At 41.3% G+C, this 16,998-nt stretch overlaps 1 long non-coding RNA gene across 1 annotated transcript in view; it reads left to right on the forward strand.

Annotated features, from left to right (window-relative positions):
- LOC139596236 (uncharacterized) overlaps positions 1–11,245 on the forward strand; it is a 57,346-nt gene extending 46,101 nt beyond the window's left edge. The window contains exon 3 of the long non-coding RNA XR_011681281.1: positions 10,907–11,245. This is a non-coding gene — a long non-coding RNA (uncharacterized lncRNA). The remainder of the gene's footprint in view (positions 1–10,906) is intronic.
- The last annotated feature ends 5,753 nt before the right edge of the window (positions 11,246–16,998 follow it).

A 16,998-nucleotide genomic window follows, 5' to 3' on the forward strand; every position in this document is an offset into this window, starting at 1 on the left:
ACATTGTAAAATACAACGTCATCAAAACCAAGCATTACCCCTCAACCCAGAAATTGGCTTTAAGATACAGAGAGCTGGGATGAAGCTCATTACAAAATTACAAAAGGGCTTTCTTTTCCTTCCTTCCACCTAAAGGAAATCTTTATGCAGGAATAGCCTTCTAGGGATTTTCCATCCTACCCCTCCATGTTTGAAAGGAGATATCATGGCACTACAGTGGTTCTAATTTTGTTTTTACTCTGACTGAAGAGCATGGAACAAAAGCAGGTTTATTTAATTCTATTAATATTAAAGGTGGATAGGCAATGGTGCCTTTCTTGTGTTATCAACAGTCTCAACAGTAACTTAACAACACTTACATTTGAGGCTACAATACAAAAACATTAAAGATGATTTCTGTTCACTGACACCACTGCAGTTTTATCAATGATAAAAGCTACTATGTGAAGAGCATCTTTTCTCCTGCTATTTTAGCCCATTAGCCAGAATGGTTAGAGGTGACAGAACTTTTAGTGGGCTCCAGCATTGATGCTTTGGTAATAAAGATTTTTCTAGCAAACAAAGGTGACCATTGGTGTTAACATGTACTACTCAAAAAAATATTTGGAAAGAGTCAATTCCTAGCCAAAGAATAATTTTAGCTAAAAAACAAAAGGTAAGCCTCCTAGACAAAATATTTTCTTGCCTCCCCAGTGCATTTTAAGGACAGATAAAGGCTATTCTGCAGAAGAAATACTTCAGAAACAAAAAAAATACAAGGTTTCAAAAGTAACCCCAGGAATATAAAATTAGCTTTCCAGTGCTGTATGTCAATTTTATGCCCTTCATCTAAGCAGTTCAAATGAACTTGCACTCAAATGTTATTAGATATTGGTGCCATGGCATTTATATTTCCAAGTATGCAAGGGACACGTGCACACGAGCAGAAGCACCAGGTCTAGAGGGCACCATTATATTCCTGTTTATTTCCCCAGTTACAGCAGGCTACAAATGCACGCTATTTATTGTTATTTGTCTCTTTGCAGACATTCAACCTTAGAATTTTTATCTTTCCCTTGTAATTTTTCTGTTTTAATACTCTCTATCATAGAGGGTGCTACCAGTCTGATTATTTCTTGGCTTGCATCGCCTCATTTGAAACAGTTTCCACCCAAACCTGTTTGGTTCAAAATGTTAGTGACCAAAATTTCACCCTTGAGAAATGAAAAGTGGAGAGACCAATGATAGTAAGGAATTTGAAAGTCCCCCAAGTCCATTTCCAAGCAATAACCCTTTACCATTTCCACCTCCCAGTCCACAAGAAATTCAGTGGGCAAAGTCAAGGCAAAGACCCCATTCATCTTTCCTTTGTGTTTGCAACACCAATTGCAGCTCTGAATTGATAAACTGTTATTGATGTTAGAGATCAATGAGATTAAGCATGTGCTTAACTTTAATCACATAAATAAGTCCATTTCTGAATCTGGGCAGCATTATCCATCACTGGGCAGAACTAAGCTCTTTCTGGATAATTAACACTTCATTTGCTTTGCCATGGTCAGTGGTCCTCACATATGCTATGAAGAATTGTATATATTAAGAGCCTGGTTCAGAATCCAGAGTCAAGTACATTCTTATCTGACAAAGTTTCTTGTACCAGGGAACAGCCTGGAATCATTGGCATTGCTCAGTCCTTGCTTTGCTAAAGTGAAGGGATGCCACTCTGCAGAGTCAAGGAGGAAAATGAAACCTGGGCAAGGACCTGAATGAATTACTATTTGAGTAATTAACCAAGCCCTATGAATCCCACTGTTGGATTCAGTTTTCCTTCTCATTAACATTCTTTTATACTTTCAGTATAAAAGTCTTCAATTGAACACTGAATAGGTTTTATTCATCTCAAAAAATATATATTATAGTTAAAACTGTTGAGTTCCTGGAATTTAAATCAGGTAGAAATGCTCTTGTGCAAAAGATCTGATCATTTTATCAGTTTGGTTTGGTTTGGGGGGTTTTTTATCATAAAGTTAAGCATATTCAACACACTAGGAGAATTTAGTTTAAATTTCTAATTATTCAAATACAGACGAAATGCTGCTTTATTACTTAGTATATCTTCATTAATTATCAGTGTTGAGGATGCATTTTAAGAAGTTCAGGAAGTTTTGAAGGCACTTTTTTAGTGGCACAAGAAAACTCTCAAGTTTTTAAGAACATCGTCATGATTAAATAAACATTTCATTTTATGCTTTAATTTTAACTCAGCTGAGTCGACAAGACAGAGTGGTAAAGGAGTCTTCATGGATAAAATTATCCAAGAAGCAAACACAACTGAAAAAAACACAAAACTTGCAAATACTTGTGTTTTCCTCTAATTGCTTAGAAATCAACTGCTACAGGACATAAATATCTGAATTGATTTTCAATGCTAGACACCACAATTCTGAAAAGGAAAAATTATATTTTTTTTTAATTTACAAGCTGCATATAAAATTCATCACACATTTTGATCCCACTTAAGCAACCATTAATGTTCTCTGTTGGGGAACACAACACCCTGTTCACCTCCTGACCCATTGGCCTCTTGGAGAACAGGATTGTGTGATCATTTCAAGAGCTGTGTTTCACTTGTGTATTTAAATAAAAGAAAAGTTGCCACTGACAAGAACAGCCACCTTGGTATGAGCCCCTTGATCACATGCTGTTAGCAACACAGCTCTGGATGTTTGAAGGAAATGATCAGGGAGCAGACCACACTCTGGAAATATTTCCACACATTCAAATACGGCTGTATCCATGAAAAAAAAAAAAAAAAGCTTTGTGACCCTCTTTGGTCACAAAGATACCTTCTTTATTAAAAATAAATTAACAAAAGTGGCGTTGCCAGGAAGCTCTTACAAAACGCAAGTACCAAAGAACAAAAACGCCAGCCCTGAACAGTGCACGGGGGTGTGGGAGCACAGCCCTGTCTGGAGTCAATCACAGCTTTAATGGCCCACATTTGCACCCATTTGCAGTTGGGAAATAGGAGACTTCACCGAGCACATTGCACAAGCAGTGATCCCCAGCACAGAGATGTTCCTGGTGGAGCAGGACAGGGAAATGCACCCCGAGCTCAGGAGGGGAGGGAAAAGGGTCAAACACAGCACAAGCACACTGGCTAAATGTAAGGGCACAGGACTTTGTCATCTGTGTGTCCATGCTAGCCTCTCTTGCTATGACACATCCAGACATGATCCATCTCTCAACAGCATGTGCCTCGTGTCCCATGAAGGACAACAGGCAGCAGATAAATCTGGTCTAGTCCATATGGTGAGGAAGAAGCCTTTTCCCCCAGCCTAAAGATTAACGGCAATTGTCAGAAATCGTAACAGGGGCCAATGTAAGGATAATTTTAAACTTACAGAAATTCCTAAGCGGTTCATCATGCCTTGTCATGAAGTAATAACTACATGCAAAAGCTGAATTTAGTGTTAGACAGTCTATGGGGAAATAAAGGAAGGGGGATAAAAAAAAGAAAAAGGATACACTTCAAGCTGAATTGGTCTGCATTTCCCAGTGGTCTCAACAGCCCAACAGAGCAGCAGCAATGCCACCACCCAACACTAAAAATGATCCACAAAGACCAAAGCACACAGCCCAGAGGCAAAGCCCAGGAAAATGTTTGCATTCCCTCCGAGCTGAAACATTCCATGGGCAGGCTTCAGCCTCCCAGGAAAACACACCACAGTGCTCAGCAGCTATTTCTAACCTCTGGTTTGCTTCCAGTCAGAACTCCTCCTCTCTTGCATCTCCTAGTGCACAGCCAGGGTTTCCAGCGGCCTTCTCCCTCCTCAGCCAGTGCCAGACTCCAAAACAGTTTTCTTCTCACTTTTTCTCTCTTGTCCTCTTTGCCCTCACTTTATTCTTTTTCCTGACTTCTCTACTGCAAGACAAATATCCTCATATCACCATGATTATACCCATAAAAAGGTTGCTTAAAAGACTGCAAATCACCCATGATATTTAAAGGGTGTCCTTTTAGGATTTGGGGAGGGCCTGTTTGGAAAGAGAGGAGGAGCATGGCCCAAGGCAGCAGCTGGGCCACCAGGCAGTGCAGATGGGCTCCTCAGGAGCACTGGGGCTGCACACCAAGAGAAGGTGAGAGAGGATCTCACCAGGACTTCCCATGGCCATGGATCACACCCGGAATGGGCCACAGAACTCACCAGTAGGTCAGTAAGCCACCAGAAATGCCCCAAGCCACAGCAGCAGTTGCCAAATTGGGCAGAAGCAGGGCAGGCAGCAAGATCAAACCCCTCCACACCTTGGTGGGGCTTCACTGGCTGAACATGGCCATGATTACTCCCCAGGACTGCACATACACGTGATATTTCTGAATATAAATAAATAAATACATATATATAAGAGAGAGATTTACAGTAAGAAAAACACAGCCTGCTAGAGAGATTATATGAGCAGAGGAAGCATGCCAAAAGTGGTTGCTGTTTAATTTCAGCATACATACTGCCTCAGGTACAAACAAAAGTCTCAAGAATCCCATTTAAAGCTCTAATCAGGCTCTTCATTCATTTTCTAATTGGTAGAGCCTGATCCTGCAGCATCCAAATGAAGAATCAGGAAGAGCAGAGATGCAGGTCCAGGCTGGGGTCCACCTGCAACACATTCCTAACACACCAGAGACATCTGAGGAGGGACTTCACCCAACCACAAAGCACCACAAAGCAAAGAAAGCACCTTACCAGTGAGGCTGGTGACAGACTTTAACCTTTGGGACTGTCTTTAGTACTCAAATGCTTCATTACTTAATTTATTTATTTTTTTACTCACTGCCAGAAGCTCAGTCCCAACAGAGCAGTCAGCCATGAACTCAACCCCAAAGGAGTGAAGCAGTTTGAATATCCTGTCTTACACTGGCTGGGAACACACGAGCTCACATGACATCAGAGCATCTACTGGCCACCACAATGGTAAAAGAGCTCCTGGAAACAGGGCAAGTTTGTTTGGAACCATTGTGGTATTCTCATTGCACAGGCCACCATTAACCACCTGCCAACAAGGATTTGGGGGTTTTTTACCTCATTGTTTTCCATCAAGATGCATCTGAAGGGCATTAATTGGACAAAATCCAACATACTATCAAAGTGACCTTCCTAATAGTTTTTTATACACCACAAAAAGTAGTCCTTTGAAGACAACCCCCCAGTATGTTTCAGTTTGTTGTTTAAAAAAATAGAATAAATGTTTCTCCCTTTGTTGTTTAAAGAATTACTTCTTTTAATCACTACTGAAAAAATAAACTAGAGATATTATTTTTCATTCTGTATTTTTAAATGGATTCAGATGAGGAATCAAGAGGAAATCTCATCACTTCTTTGTTCTTATGAAAAATCTCAGACTGAAAGCATCCAGTGCCCTCTTGTTATTGTCAAGCCTAGAGCCATTAAGAAGGTGGTCTTAAGAGATAAATAGAGCAGTGATGCTTCACCTCCTTGTTCAAATGGAGGTTTCAATAAAGCATTGCTGACTTTTTGCAGAGGAATTATTTTGCTGCCTTTGGGCTTTAGGATACCAGCCATCCAGAGAAATCTTTTGACATCAGGATGAGATCTACTATAGGTAGTATTTAATCCTTTAAGACTAAAGGATTAAGCCAGTTGACCAGGAAGAGAAATTAGATTTAACACCTGGAAAATTCAAAGCATTTCCAACCTTCTCATTCCAGGGTTGCTCTCATAGTCTAGACAAGAACACTTACATGGAGTTTAGCTCCTACATTTAACAGAAAAATACAAGTTTATATTGATCTAAAGCTGAAGACCTAGTACAGAGATGACATTGAAATACCACAAAATGGACTAACAGACATTTTAAGTAAAGGCCCAGAAGATGGGGATCTTTGTCACTTCTAGGATGGGGACATGCATGCCCAAAACCAAGGCCAGCATTCATGAAAAAAAGATGAGAAAGCATGAAATGGGTGTGCTGGACATGGCAGCCATGAGCAAGACCTGGGAAGAGTTTGCACTTAGCTGTGAAATAGCAAATCTCTCTAATTATTTTGCGGCTAATGTAGTCATGCCTGATGAAATCTGCTCTTCAGATGGCTCATACTTTTTGCTGGCCTTGTCCAAACTCACATTTCAGCCACAAGGAACAATCACAGCATCTACAGAGACAACAAGTCCATGAGACATAGAATGTATGTCAATAGCAACAGTAAAAAATGGATTCTCAGAGAAGGAGAAAAAAATCTAATCATTTAGGAAAGAAAGTAATTTTTAACTCCCAGTATGGCTTTGCTGAGTTTATGCTGGGAAGGTGTGGTTAGCCCTTGTTCTGGGCAAATACCATCACCACTGACATCCAAAACATCTTGGCTTCATGTTTGCTGTTCTGGGCAGTCCTCAGACATGCAAAGTGAGCCACAGCAAAGCACCAGCTCTGTGACACAGCAGAATTATTGATTTAACTGGTTTGTTTCTGCCTATGTTTAATTGGCTATGTTAATAGCATTTTAATCCACATTTCACTCGTATGTGGCTGATAGCACAACACTGGTGTGGCTGTGGTGACATTTTCTCACCATTGCTGTCTGTCATCAAGCACCAGGCCAGCACTGGGAGGCTGACAATACCAAATGCTTTGTTTAATTAGGCATACTTTACACTATACTGTACAATTCTCCAGCAATGGCTGATTTTTTTTTTTATTAAATAGGCAAAACCATGAAAAACCTTTAATCAAATAGCAAAGATTTCAGTCATCTTTTAACACCAGTACTTAGCATTTCTAAGCATTCACATGAAGATTAATGAGAACTGAGTGGGGGGGAAAAAAACCTGTTGATAAAGTTGGAAAATCCCCTTTAAAGTTGATGCCAAGCAGCATATCACCAGAGCATCAAGCAACATGATTACCCAAGGTATTCATGCTCAGAAATACTTTCTCCATGAGAGTTAAGATCACCTCATCTCCAGACAAACACTCTACAGGTCTGTCACAAGCAAACATTGGCCCATGAGAGATATTTCCAGAGTATCATGGTCAGCCAGAGACAAGGACATTGCATGTGCCTTTGGGCCACCCATCTCCCAAACACTGTGGAGCCTGAGCAATGAGTAATTCAAAGAGAAAATATTAAGACATTAACCAGGACCTCTCCTAAGGGTCTGCTGCTGCCCAGGCAATGAACTCAGCTCACAAAGCTTAGAGGGCTCAGCTGGTTTTGCTCAGTTCCAGATCTTTCCCAAGGAGAGAGGCTTGGCACAAAGCGTGGCCCTGGGCAGACCCCTCAGACCATGAGCAGCTCTCCTCAGCCTCCCAGCCCTGCCATGAGCCAGAGAACCTTTCACTGTCTGAATGCTGGCCATGGTCTACAACTTCTTGGTCCAAATATTGGTTGCCTTCCACCTCATACTTTGGTCTGACTGCCCTCACCCTCATTTTTTTCCTGCTATATAATCCTGCTTTTGACTCCACTCCTTCAGTCTCCATCCCTTTCTCACAGTTTGTTTTTTCCTCCCATTTCACCTTGCTCTCAGATTAGTAACTTAAAGCAGAAGTTGAAAAGCAAAAACATCCTAAATTAATTTGGCATCTGCGCTATTTAACTGCATCAGATGCCCTGTTTAATTACCCCAATACTATTGTACTATTACTTTGGGAAAAAATGGCACAGGAGTGTGCTACAGCTGCTTCCACAGAATGCACTCTATATAATAATCAGGACCAGAAATACTTCACAAATAGGGAACTCTCTGGGCTGTGTATGAATCCCAGCTGGCAGCGGAGCCGTGCATTCAGAGCTGGCCATGCAGGCACAGAGGGGCAGCTGGGCTCTCCCAGCCTGGGACCAGAGTGGGACCAGGGCAGCAGTGTCTGCTGCAGGTAGGGACCATCCCAGTGCCCAGGCTCCTTCAGCAAGACACAGGGCATGTCTACACCTGCCCCTGATGGTGGAGTCCCCCTGCCCACCTTGCAGAGCCCTGGTCTGAGCATGAGGCAGCTTTGGAGGGAGCCCTGCCTGCAGCTCCATAAGGCTGCCTCCCTCAGAAGGGCAATTTTCACAGCAAACACATCACAGAACATGTGAAATGTTCCCAGGACAAGGTTTCCCACCGTGCCTGGAGGTGTCTCAGTGTGCTCAGAGGCACTGCTGAGGTCACATTCAGCACAGGAGAGCAGACAGGGTTTCAAAGGGGAGGTAAAGTGGGGCAATGTGCACAAACACACCCACTGTCTTTTTGAGAACCATAGAATGAGGGGCAAGATCATGGAGAACAAAAAAAGTGAGACTTTTCCAATTTTCTGTGAAAGGTGAGAAAACAGATGAAGATTTTTGAGAGCAAACATAACACACATACATGCACATACATACCCGCCATCTCTAGATCCTGGGGAGAAGGCAAGCTGCTGCATTGTGTAGAGATTCAAAATGTAGAAAATCAATTGTAAATCACGCGTTCTGGATTCTTTGAGATGAAGTGTAATCTGATTTACAATGTTACAAAAAGAAATTAAAGTTAATTCCAACATGATTGTGGGTATACCGCAATTTAATACAACCATGCTGTGGCCTTTAAATCTCCACATTGCAATATGCCAACAGTCATTACTTTTTTTAAGTTTCATATTTTATTTTAAACTATAAATTGGAAATATCACATAGCTTGTTATTTACATTTCAGAATTAGGATCTCTGCTTAGAAACACAGAGCCCTATGGTGGAATACGATTATTGTGCAACTACCATACAGTTAGGATAGTTAAAGGCACTCCACTTCACCTCATCATTTTTTCTGCTTAAATATTATGCCACATTCTGATTAATACCAGACCAATAAAATCATCTTAGCAATCTGGTTAGAGTCTTTTGTCTACCCAGATGGCCTGCAATGTTAATGTGTGACAATTTCAACAATGAACTAGGACTGTTTTATGGAACCAACATTTGTTCCACTGCTTTTTCTTCTTAGGCTCAGAATTTTGACACAGATGGTACAAATTACTCAAAAAAACAGAAATGTTCATTTAGAAGGCTTAAATATGTGGTTTTACTCAGGCCATCCGAATCTTTTACATTTACAATTCAGTAAAGTTACTAACAACCCTGCTGTAATTAAGGTCTATAAAAATCTTCCCTTCTTTCCCACTTGCTTTTCCCCTTACATATCTACAGCATTTCATTATGCACCCAATTTATTAATATTTATTCCAGTTCTGAAATGTTTTTAATTTTGAAGGTTTTACACTGTTCAATCTTGCATCCGATTCTTCGTACCTTTCTAATTATGGAAAAGGGGGGGAAAAACATTTAATCTGTAACCACATCTCAATCCCCCTAGAACATACACTTTTTTAGATCTTAGAGTAGAAAAAGAAAAGATAAAACTATGTCAGCAGCTTCTGGCCAAACAGCACAGCATTTTCAGTGAAGCAGAAGATTTTGTATTCCTGACTTTCCATACAGATACACAGGAAAGAGTAAAATGTCTCTGAGAAATTACAGCAGGAAGAGGAAAATAACAGGATTCTTATAAAGTGTTTTCAAGAGGGAAAGGGTCTAAGAGAAGCCCTGGACAAGAGACAGATGCACTTAGAGTTTGAGCCTATAAAGGCAAGAGGTTATTGTGCAAAACTGCCAGAAGACAAGAGAGTTAACATAGAGCAACTGCTCTGGAGCTTTTGCTGCTACCCCAGGGAAAGGCAGCTGGCACAGGCTGTCCTGTCCAGGCAGGGTCACGTCCTGCAACACCAGAGCAGCTCCCCCAGACAAGTTTCCTGCCTGTACATCCAGGCAAACCACCACAGGGGTTCCCCAGAATGGTCTGGCCACACACAGAGGTGTGGAGGAGCACCCCAGAAGCAGAGACCCTGCTCTGCTCCAAGCCCAGGCACCCACAGTCCTGGCTCAGGGCACTTCAGCCCAGCAGGGGCTGTGGTCTGCAAGAGCCTTTGTGCTTCCAGAAAGTCTTTGGGGTTTGTGAGAGAGAGGGCTGAAATCTCCACGCAGGTGCACAGCACCCTGTGAGTCCCCACAGCAGGGTTTGCTTCCAGCACATCCTTCCAAAGTGGATCCTGGCACCAGGCACAGCCCCAGAAATCTCATGCCATTTCACAGCACTGCAGTTGCCAATGTTTATTTCAGTGCCTTCAGCCAATTTACCTGAGCACAGCTCTTCCTTTAACACTTGCAGCATCTGTGTGCGGCTTCAGCATCATTCTGATGCTCTGTTTTTTCACAATGTATGATGGCTTGGTTTTATTATTTAAACAAATAATTTAAACAATAAAATCAAATTTAAAACCCAACATAAAACCCCATGACTGTCCTTTTCAGGCCTTGCAGAAAGTACACTATATGCCTGATGCTCCAATTCATTATGATATTCTATTAGATCTGCCAACAGAAAGTGCATTTTGAGTTTCTAAATGTTGTTTCCATTAGAATCAATCACTCCATGCAATTAAGCCAATAGGCTCTCACCATTTCTGCTGTTATGAGCTAAACCATCCTAAATATATTGACAGCTGTCTCCTGGAAGATGACACAAATTAGGTGGAGGGGGCATAAGCCTAAATGTCACCAGTGATAGGACAACAGTTATTCTTTCAGAAATCCACCTAATTTTCATACCCCATAAGGCATGCTGTAGACTTTTTTATGCATTGGCAGCATGCAGTAATCGATGTTTTGCATATTACAATCAATACATGCTTAAATGTTTAAGTTTTGCATTCTTTTGCGATAAACATTGATATATTACAAACTATGTAAAACTGTTCATTGGACTTTTTGTTTGCAGCATGTACTGTATCATTCAGCAAATAAGTGAGCTAAATATTGTTTGTTACAAAACAGATGTCACATGAAATTATGCCATATGTGCTATTAAACATTTTTCTTTCTTTTTTTTTGTAACAGTGAAAACCAAGATTTCGTTTCAGAAGTGAGTGTATTTGGCTTTTCAAGGACTTGAAGCATGAAAACAACATCCCTAAAATATTTTTAAATCTGCTGTGCATCTTGTAATCCAGTTTCATAGGTGGAATCCAAGTGTTTTAAATGTAGATACATTAAAATAATAAAATATGCTAAATGTATGATTGCATTACTACTTCTCCACAGGTTCTGCTAATTTATCATAGAGGACAATAAGAATTTTCTAGTTTAGTCCCACTACTTAAATGCTAAGACTTTTATCACATTGGTACCTTTAAATACATGTTCTGTAACTTGAAAATTAATATACCATTTTCAGTCACCTAAAAAAAAGATCCAGTTATTGGATATAAACATTTTTGTGAATAGGGGGTGTATGGGATTCACTGAGGTCAGGGATGGTCAATGCAGACTTGCTTCAGGGTGAAACCCAAACCCAGTAACTCTGCACAAGGAAAAGGAACACGTTCCAAGATTCAACATTAATTGTTTTGACAGAACCATAGATGTGAAAGCAGAGCAATCTATATCTCTAGACTCTCAAAGTGTGAACTCCACAACAGAGTGAGCAGAATGCAGGAAACATGTTGCTAAGAGCCACGCAGTAAAACAAAATCTGGTTGCCACAAGAAGGAGTGACATTGGCATCAGAGGCAAAGACACTTACACCCACAAAAGGAAACACAGCACACTGGGTAAGCAAGGAGAAGAGGAGCAGATGCAGCAGCATGAGGAAGAAACTCAAAGTATAGATCTTCAGACTCCATATGTAGTTTTCTTTCTCTTATTCATCAAAAGGAGGAAGACAGGGTAAACAAAAAGGGAGATAAAGACAAGAAGGTGGAGAAAATATTTTTTTCTTCTTTTTCCCCCCTGAAGGCAAATACTTGCTTACATTTCTAAACATACTATCTTTGTGAGGCTTCTCTGTAATACAAATAACTAATTGCTTGCCAGCGAGCAGTAAAACTGAGAAGAAGAGTCCTTGATCTCCCAGCTTGGTAGAGATTCCTGAGGCTTCTAGTCAGTAAAAAAACCCCTGCAAATAAACTTTAACACTTCAGTGGATGGAGTCTCTCCTCCAACACTACGAGCTTCCACATGAAGCCAGAAAAACTCATCTTAGACCCCAGGACACTGTGCCAGGCCTGGTGAAGCTGCTTTCCACAGGTCACAGCAGCTGCTGCACTGTCTCAAATCCCCCTCCAGCTCTCTCCTATTTCCTGAAGGTTAGTGTCACCTTTTCCACATCCCATCCATCGTTCTGCAGGTTCTCTTGGGTTGTTTGAGGGGGAATGGCAGCTGGGGCCACCACAAAGTATGGCTGCTGTGACTCGTTGACACCGCCACACACATGGGACACAGATAAATACCACTTTGTTGGCTCACTGAATTTTTCCCACGAGGAGAAGCTTTTCCAGCACAGTGATGCAGCAAAACTCCAGTGTCTCCAACCCAGCAGCTCTGCCTTGGACTGATACCAGGAGGATGAGCCCTTGTTTTGGTGCCCACCCTGCAGGTCAGCACAGAGCTCTGGGTCCCAGGGATGAGCACCTGGTGCCAACGTGTGCCCCTCAGACCTGGTGCTGCAATGCCAAGCACCATCCTGAAACTGCTGGTTTTTCCAGTTTCCTGGTCTAACATGCCTTGGCCAAGTCTCAACAGGGTTTTTGTCTATAGTGCAAGACAGAGTAGGAGTAGATCAAGCATTTCCCTGGGAAAAGCACAACCATGGAGCAGCAAGCGGGAAAAGCTATTCTGCATTAACTCCCTTCGTGGCAAATCCTTAGTCCACACAATATCTTCAGCAAGAAAACATACATGTGGGATCTCAGCACATCGTTCCCGATGTCCAGAGATGCCAAGAGAACCCTTGGGGGTCTCGAAAACCCTGGAATGTTGCCAAGAGTGCTTGGTGGCTTGATTTTGATCCATCCACAGAAGTAACAAGAGTCTGAGGACAAGAGAATCACTTTAGAATACAAGGTGTAAAAGAGACACATTTAGAAGGTGAGATATAGACTTTAAGGTTTTTGGTACAGGGGGGTTATGGAGACAAGATGGAGAGATCGGGGCGTGTCTTGTCCTTCTTCTTTCTTCTTCTTGTCCTCCATCTCCTGTGATGATGTTGGCACTTGGGGATTGGTTTCTAGTGAAGGTGCACTTGCCAACATGGGTGAAAAGCATTGGGAAATAAAGGTAAATATTGTATACGTAGGTTTTAGTATAAAAAGACATGACCGCCCCGTGGGTGGTCAGAGAGTGCCTGTGACTGCCTGCAGATCAGACCTCTGTTGGGCAGACAGAAAATTTTTGTAGATAAGAAATAATAAACAACCTGAAGACCGAAAGCTGAAGAGTCCAGACTCGTCCTTTGCATCGCGCCCACCAAAGAACCACTCTACCCGTGTCGGGGCAGAGACAGACAGCCGGACCCGACACATACACAACTTCAAAAAAAAAAAAATCAAACCCAACTTTTTTTCCCTGAAAATAGGCTATTTTTCACCCAAGATTATTTTTAAATTATATAGCTAGGTGCAAGTGTTTGGGGTGGTAGATTCTTTACAAGTGCCAAGGATCTGAGAGTGGGAAAGATTACAGGTAACCCTGCAACCCTGATTGAATGCAAATAGAGTTGTAAAAGCTTCCTCTTCTCCCTGCCTCCATATTGCACCTTGTGCAGCAAAGTGCTTAGTGCATGATAAAAATAGCTAGATCTTTCAAAATCTTAGAAGAAAGGTACTTGAATGTTTTTCTTTAAACGTTGTATTTTCTTAAAGGCAACATAATGAGGTCAACCAAAGCTGGATTCAAGCTGATAAACTGTGTTTAGGAGAAACCAGAGGTTGAGCGAGGGGGTTTTAGCAGAGGAAAACAAAGAGAATGATTGCAAAAGTCAGATCTCAAAATGTTAATCAGATTCAGAAACATAAAACATGACAATTTAATGGTGTTTGGTTAAAACCAGAAAATTTTAAAGTTCTAAGCATCTTACATTGAATTCTAATACTTTTTTAATTATTAGATATAAAATGCTTACAATTTTCACTGAAAATTAGACTTGGTAATTTATATTTCTTGTTTATACAGTACAATTTGCTGATGAAAAAAATGTGCTAAACTTATTGATTCATGACCATAATTGTTTAATTATTTATCATTGCAGAATTATATTAGCATTTATAATAATGCAGATGTGCACAAAGGCTAAGAAGTCATATACAGCTTTTGTTTTGTGTTTGCTGTGCTGAAATTAGGTTGATCCAGGTTGTGTGTGCACACTGCACATTGCAAGTGTTGCAACTCGGCGTCTCTTGGTTTTGCTGGAGTTTAGAGAGGGTCTAACCAATAGCCACAATAATGAGAACGCTCCCATAGCTAATAAAGAATATAAATCCAAAGCCAACAGCATCTCAGGAGAAGTCTCCTGTCGGGCTGATTCCTCTGTTACCATGATGCACATTAAATTCAGTGCAACACACGCACAGCTGTTTGCTCTGTACCACCCACAGCAGAGGAGCAGCTCGTGTGTGTTTGGTACGGGGGAAGCCAACGAGAGCTGCACACCACAAAAATTACAACCAGCTAAGCCAGCCAAAATCTTCTGCGTGAGGCCAGTTAAAGAAGAACATAAGATCTCTTGATATGAGAGAAACACATTCCTTTAATTTTCATCTTTGTTTTAAGGGATCATAAACAGTGGAAGAAAATGACAGATGCCTCACTTCAGCCTCTCCTCCCCTCTGTGTGCTAAATTTATTCCCTCAAGGAACTCCAATAAGACTGACATACATCCCTTTCTGGAGAGCTGCTAAAATAGCTTTGCCATGGGCTTCACAAGAAATTTGTAACACTGAGTGTGTCTTTCTGGACTCATCCTTCTGACACATTGATAGCCAAGGCTGCCATTGCCTCTCCCCTCCGCGCTCTTTTCACCTAACGCTATTTACTGGTGCTACCTTTTCATAATTAAGAGTCCGTATCAAAGCAGTTGTAACACCATTTAAGCAGCTTTTCTAAGGAATCAAATCTAAATGAAAAGGCAAAGTATGAAAATGCCCCATCTTCCACTGTGCCTAACTGATTTGCTCTGCATTTTATCCTCAGAGAGGTGCTGATTCCAAAAGCCAGGGAAGAAGGACCATTCACAAAAGCAGCATCACACAACCAGCAAGGACTGATTGGGCATTGTACACCCACACATGTCAAGGGTCTCTGAAAGCAGCCCCCCAGCCATGCTCTGGCCATGGTGGCTGGATTGTTTATCACCATTCACAGAGTGAGCATTTAACCTACTGACTCCTGCATCACAGCACAGGCCAGGTATTTGTTTCTTTTGTTAGATTAATATTGGTAACAGAATAACACACTCATTAGTGGTGATAATGATTATACAGCAAGGTAGAATAGCAATTCTTCCAGTGTACCGCACAGAGGAGTCGGTTTCATTAATTAATGAAATTTATTAAAGAACATAAGACAATCAAAGAAAACACACTTTTGTTAAGCACCTTCTCAGATGCTGATCATTGGCTCAGTAACTTTAAACCTTTCCACCTGCTATGAAAATGCTGCATGTGCTGTAGAGAGGGAAGAGGGACAGGAGAGCACACCCTGGCTCAGAGGTGGGCAAGCACCCTCCCCTCCTTGGCTGGCAGGAACAGAAGCCCCCCACAGAGGCTGCAAGGGGCTCCAGAGCAGGAAAAGCCCAGAGGAGACAGACAGCAGAGCATGAACTGTGTCCCCAGGCTGAATAGATCCCTCCATTTCCCAGGTCACTCTATCACTGTGTAATGTAAGAGACCAGTTCCTCTGCGAGTGCTTCTGCAAGGCTCTAGCCACACCTTCAAGTTTGGGCAAGGACTTCTTCTGAGCAGGATTATTTCAAACACTTTGCAGTTATTAAAACCTGAATCCTCATAAACCTCTCACAGGGATGGCAGTTTAACAAATTATTTACCAGAACTGCAGAACAACATACAGGTTTTGGTTTTCACTAATGAAAAAAAAAAAAAACAAAAACAAAAAACCCAAAACAAACAACTATGGCAGAGTAGAGACTTGAATCCAAGCTCCAAGTCTCAAAGCTATCACAGGCAGCAGTGCCTGCATTTCTTTAAGTGATCACATCCCTACATGGCTGTCACGTCAGATTTTAATTCTGGCCACCAACACGCTGCCATTTGCTATCTGGGGGATTTGTTGGCTTTGCCAAGCAAGGAAATACCAGAGTGTTCAAGTGTGCATTTACTGCTCAAACAGCTTTAGCATGAAAAAAGGTGGTGAGGAGGAGTAAGATTGCTATAGGGGCTGCAAGACTTAGTTTCCTCAATTTCCCCAGGAATTAGTTACGTGACATAGTATTTCTGATCTTCCAGTTTGATCCTTGATTTTTAGTTCCCCCACCATGAGATAGCAATTGCTCAGTGCTGTGCAGAGATGCCTAAGAAATTTAGGAAATGCCTGAATGCAGACACAACAGGGGACTCAAAACATGCCATGGCAGCAAACCAGAGAAGGTACATCTCACTTTAATTGCTTAGTCTGTTTTATTCAAATACAAAAGTCTTATAAACTTATAAATAAACTGCAATCTATTTTTATTATGATCTTTCCAGGTAGTGTCATATCTACATTAAACCAAAAGTGTCTGGTAAGACCAATGTGCCAAAAGTCAGACCCTATTTCACTTTAAAGTGGTTTTTTTTAGACCAAGACCTAACCATAAACCAGACAGACACATCTAACAGCAGAGAACAATTTTTTTAGTAATGCTTTCTGGCTTGCCAATATTTGCTACAAAACTTTAGACATTTAAACTCTAAATTTAACTCTATTCCTTCAAGAAAGCATTTTAAGCATTTTCAAAACCAAAGTCAACAAGACTTCGTCCCAGGAAGAGGATTTGAGGGTTGTTTTGTTTCCTGCACAGGACTTGGTGCAAGTCATTTCTGAGTGTCAGAGTTCATTGTAATTCTTGGATCTCCAAATGGAAACCAAGCTCATTCAAAATCCACCTCATAAAGGAAGTGCTTACAACTCCTAAATCATGACCCAGAACTCAGTATTTC

Source organism: Agelaius tricolor, unplaced genomic scaffold, assembly GCF_023055355.1.
Source record: "Agelaius tricolor isolate 1412-34295 unplaced genomic scaffold, bAgeTri1.0.p SCAF_15, whole genome shotgun sequence".
In the NCBI taxonomy this organism is placed as follows: Eukaryota; Metazoa; Chordata; class Aves; order Passeriformes; family Icteridae; genus Agelaius; species Agelaius tricolor.